The sequence below is a fragment of the Pleurodeles waltl genome, chromosome 4_2 (assembly GCF_031143425.1).
Source record: "Pleurodeles waltl isolate 20211129_DDA chromosome 4_2, aPleWal1.hap1.20221129, whole genome shotgun sequence".
Taxonomy (NCBI): Eukaryota; Metazoa; Chordata; class Amphibia; order Caudata; family Salamandridae; genus Pleurodeles; species Pleurodeles waltl.
In genome coordinates, this window is record NC_090443.1 from 257,895,836 (window position 1) to 257,901,343 (window position 5,508).

Here is a 5,508-nt window from a genome sequence, read left to right on the forward strand (position 1 = left end):
ACCATTTTACAGATGTAGGTGATATGACAATAATGTCCTGATGTGATCACTACAGCCAGCAACAGGTCATTCATTCTATGCTCTCAAAATGTACAGTTAATTTGCAATGGATGTGGCTGTTTCAAGCAATACAAATTTTCAATACATGAAATTCTAGTAGTTGAGTTTTATCCAAGGGAGTCTATTGTAGCGCTAAGAAATTGAGGGAAAAGTGCAATGGAATAGGGTGATGATGGTTGGAAAGTACAGGGCATTGTTCCAGTCTGTTTGTAGCACAAGTGCAGTGTCCAAGGGGACATAGGAAGGGGAGCAATGGCAGTTCAAGGTGGACAAGGGGACTGAGTGGGACACAAGGCTGACAATCAGGAGAGTCTTATTTCCTGGCAGAGGTCTTGGCAAGTGTCTATGGCTTTTGTCTGGTTCACAGGGAACGTTTGCATGGTGATTCACCTTCTGCAGGGGGAGGGATGCTGATGGGCTGTGGGTCCTGTGGCGGGCCTCCTGGCCACTAGTAAAGTGGAAGTGGATGGCTGTTCAGTTGACTGGCTAGTGGTAGGGGCACGCTGGTGTGCTATGAGATCAGGGTGTTGTTGATGGCCTGAAAGTCCTCCCTGATCCCCTGATACTATCCCTCCTGCCTGTTGTCTGGGATCCGACCCATCGTCTCCTGGTAATGTTGGTAGGCTCCCAAGATCTCGGAGAGTGCCTGTTGGAGAGTCAGTTCCCTGCTCCTGTCCTCCCCCCGGCACACAGTAGTCCTCCCAGTGTCCCTGTTGGCCTGTGTCTCTGTCCACTGAACGGTGTGCCCACTGCCACTGACCCCAGGTCCCTGATTGTCTTGAAGGCGAGGACACCCTGGGGTCCCTGTACAGGTGGGCAAACTGCTGATTGACGTGTGTGTACGCTGGGAGGGTGCTGTGGTGTTCCTTCCTGATGGGGGAGGCTCTTTGGTGGTCTGTGAGTGGGCTTGAATGACCGGCTATCCAGTGGTCCCCGATGGGCCAATTAGGTTGTCCAGATCCAAAAGTCCAGAGTTACTGTCATCACTGTGGGCCTCTTCTGTTGGGGGACCGGATAGTGGTGGCACCTCCTCTCCACTGATACTGGCTGGGGTACCTGTGGGGATGTAAATGATTTACTATGCTTCAAGTGTGTGACATTTGTACTTCCCTAGCTTCCCCTCTATGGTTGGTGTTGCCCTGCCAGCTTTTGCTTGTGTATGGTGATGAATAGTAGGATTGTTAGTTTCCCTATGCTATGCATGCTTTAGTGATGGGTGTCCATGCACGGCTATGAGGGGTGGCCATGCATTAGTATGGCATGCAGGGCTTGGCATTGGGATTAGTGTGATGTGTAGGTGCAATGTGTGGGATGGACCGGAGTAATGGGAGTGAGGGTGTGAGATGGCATGCAGGTATTGGGGGGGTGGTAGGAAGTAAATATTGACTTACCAGTGTCCAGTCCTCCAGCAACTCCAGTAAATCCCTCAGGATGCAGCATTGCCAGTACCTGCTCCTCCCATGCTGTGAGCTGTGGAGGAGGAGGTGGGGGTCCACTGCCAGTCCTCTGTATGGCGAGCTGGTGTCTTGCTGTCATCGAACGTATCTTGCCCGTAGATCATTCCACCTCTTTCTGACGTCATCCCTTGTTCTTGGGTGCTGTCCCACAGCGTTTACTCTGTCCACGATTCTCCACCATCTTCCTTGCTATAGATATCTGCTGTACCTATGTACCTGTACCTATGCTCCAAATAGCTGTGGCACTACCCTGACAATTTCCTCCACCATGACTCTTAATTCCTCCTCAGTGAAACAGGGGTGCCTTTGTGGTGCCATGGGTGTTGTGTGATGTGTGTTGGTGAGGGTGGGTTGGGTGATGTGGTGGGGTGAGTGATGTGGAGTGCAAGGGGGTGTATGGGTGTATGTGGTATGTGTGTCTAGTTGTCTCTGTGCTCTTCTTCTCAGTCTCCTGGTGGCAATTGTTGTTCATAAGGGTTTGTGGCTAATGTGGTTGTGTGTTTTATGGTGGTGTTGGTGTGTAGGTGTGGTGTGCGTATGTGTGTCAAGTGTGTGTTTTGGCCAATGTGGTGTTGTTTTGTATGTGGGTGTCCATTCTGTGCGTGGCGGTATGTACAGCCAATGGTTTACCACTGTTCAATGTCCACCGTGGTGATTCGTGGGTCATAATATGATGGTTGTTGTTTTGTTGCCGTAGCGCTATGGGTTTTGGGACTGCCACTTTATCACTGACCTTTGGGCTGGCGGATTTGTGTATGTGGCTGTATTCTGTCAGATTTGTGTATGTGTGTCATAATATGGGGAACGGATGTTCGCCACCGTGGCAGTAAGTTGGCGGCTCTCACCGCGGCGGTAAGCAGCATTTACCGCCAATGTCAGAATGAGGGCCTAAGTCTTGGGGTCCCTTCAATAGTCCCAAGAAATGATGGGACAAGTTCTTTCAGAGCTCCAGGACATGAAGAAGTTGCAGAGCGAGCACAATGTAGACCATAAACTCAAATTTGAGCTCCCTGACTGAGGTGTTCTATGATATTTATCACCGTATGTGTAAGGCTTTTCCAGCAACATCTGGGCCTCCAGGACTGGATGGCAAGGCCTCCACCACCACCAGCAAGAGACGCAGAACCTAATTTCCTACAGTGTGACTAACATTCACTCTGTGACTAACATTCACTCTGTGGACTATTTTCTGGACAAATTCACTTTTTAGATGCCAGTTAGATATTTTGTGCCTTGGATTTCAAACAATGTTGGTTCTACAGTAATAGTTTGATTCACCATGATTGATCTTTTAATTGTTTTCTTTGGATTCTACATTTCATCCTGTTTAAGTTTCTTTGGGTCTGTAAAATAAATACAAAACCAACAAAGCCAAAGACTGATCTTCTATTTCATTTATCAATTTTTTTTTTTAACCTTTTATCAAGCATTTTAAAAAGTATATATTTTAAATGATTGTTATTCATAACAAATCCAAGTAGGTAATGTTTCTTGCATTTTTTAAAAAGACAAAAAAGAACAAATGCAACAAATCTAAATCTAATATTTTCATAAAAGTGTAGAAAGAACTGTTTGTCACAGTTTCCAAACAATATTACAACCCATGCATTACCCAAATACTCTGTGCCATTTTTACATTTACAATTCCTAACCTTGACACCATAGAAGCACGGGACATATTCCAAAGAATCACACTCTATAGGCAAACTGTTTTTGATTGATGTCAGCCTAGCTGATGAAGGGTGATACCCTGAAACCGGTCCTCAGATCCTTGTTTCTGGTCGTGGGAGGGCTTGGCTTGGCAGTTCAGGCTGGACTGTTCCCATGAGGAAAAGGGTCAAGACTGATTTGCATTTGGCTGGGTCCAAACTGGGGTGGTGTGGTGAGCTAAAGAATGATGGATTATACCCAGATCGTTGTGACTGGGGGTGAATGTTTGCATTGTTTAGCATTCCATACATCATCTGTTCTCTTTGCATCAACATAAAGGATAACACATGTTCAACTCACAAGAAGAGTTTTTGAAGATGTAACTAAGCGTGTGATGATGTGTTTTGTAACATTTTTGCTGAACATCATACCACTATATTATTTATCACTACCAAATGATTGTTTTGAGCAGACACCTGACTGCCTAAGAACAAATTGCACATGAGTTTCTTGGATGTTATAAGGGACAGTTGAACCAAGCAGGCCACAATTTATGATTGTGTGAGATGTGATGTTCTACCACAATTGTGAAGGAGGTTATGTTAGCCCTATACATACATAAAATGCACTTATGATACAATGCTTATTCCAAACATCACACTGGTGAGTGGGTATTATTGACAAACAATAGTGAAAGTTTGAGCAAAAATACTGGAAACAAGAGAATAAATGGCAAGTTTTTTTTGTAAAAACATAATACAAAAATGTTTTTACTAACAAATACTATTTAATTTAAGTTAAAAGTGACGGATTTGCATGATGTTTTACTCCTTCACAAATGTGCATGTAAGGCAGTCTTGCCCTCGTTATGACATTGGCAGTGAGGTGACAGCCAATCGGGTGATGGCAGTAGTACCGTCGTCAGGCTGACGGTAATGACCACCAAATTATGACCATGGAAGCGAGCCCTCAAATACATAGCCAATGTACCAGCCCGACCACCAGTGTGGTACGGGCACTGGCCACATAGGTATCTACCTACAGGCTGGCACCAGAGAAGGATCTGCCCACCATATTATTACACAGCAGACCACCAGGTTTTCCGGGGCGTTAGCATTGCCACCAAAAGCCTGGCGGAAACACATCATATTAAAGGAGACATTCACTTCCAGGGACACAGAGGAGTCCGCAGCCACCATGGGACTCGAACTGTAAGTCTTCCCGATGCTGTACCACTCAATGGCCGTCCAGGAGCACCAAGGACCACAAAGACGATGACGGTGAGCACAGCCGTCTAGCACACAAGGGAGGGAAGGGAAAGTGACACATACACATGCACAACACACACCAAACACACATGCCACACACCCAGAACAATCTCCAGAGTGAATCAGCAACAACATAACCCAGGAGCAAATAAAGTCAGGAAACATACCTGTTGTTCAACCACTGTAATTAGATGCAAACAGTGACCTCAATTGTTAAAAGGGAAATATACATATATACAGAAAGGGCCATTGGCCAGACCAAGGATTTTAAAGGGCACAGGGCAATGTCCAAGGCCCAATTGACTCCTGACAGTCTAGGCACTCCACTGGGCAGGGGCATCATGGAGATGGCAGGCAGGCCTCTCAGTGGATGGGAGGTGGGAGGGGTGTTGTTTTTTTTTTCTTGGGAGGGGGGTCTTTGGGCTTGGGTTTGGGAGGGGGCAGGTCCTTGCCCTTCTGGGTAGGATACAGCAATGTGGCCTTGGGACGGGGGGGGCCACAGTGCCACTTTTGTTCCCCTTAGTGGTGGGCAAACTCTTAGGGGGAGAAACAGGAGTCGAATGGGAGCTGGTGGGGCTGGGGGGGACTTTCCTCTTATAGGCAGGACAGGGGTGGGGGTAGGAAAGAGGTCAAGGTCGGGAAGGAAAAGCTTTTTAGGACCAGGGGGCAGGGTGTGGGAGGAAGAATGGGAGTGGAGGTAGAGGGAATGGTTGTAGTGAGAGGAGGTTTGCTGGACTTGGGTGCAGGTGCATGGACAGTGTGCATGTATGAGGTGGATGGCTGTTGGGTGTCTGAGTGGGGGCACTTAAGTGACTTTGGAGGGGGGCAAACATGGTGGGGGAGGACAAACAGGACATGTGGATGTATGTTGTGATGGTGTCAACAAGTGAGGTGGGTGTGCTGCATGAGGTGGTGATGGTGGTGGTAGTGACAGCACATGTGGTGTGAGGAGTGCATGTCTGCATATCTGCTGTTGTGGTGACTGTGGGCAAGGCTGTACAGGTGGCAGGATCTGGGACTGATGATGCAGTGCATGCAGGCGTGGTTGCTGATGTGACTGTGAGGGAGGAAGA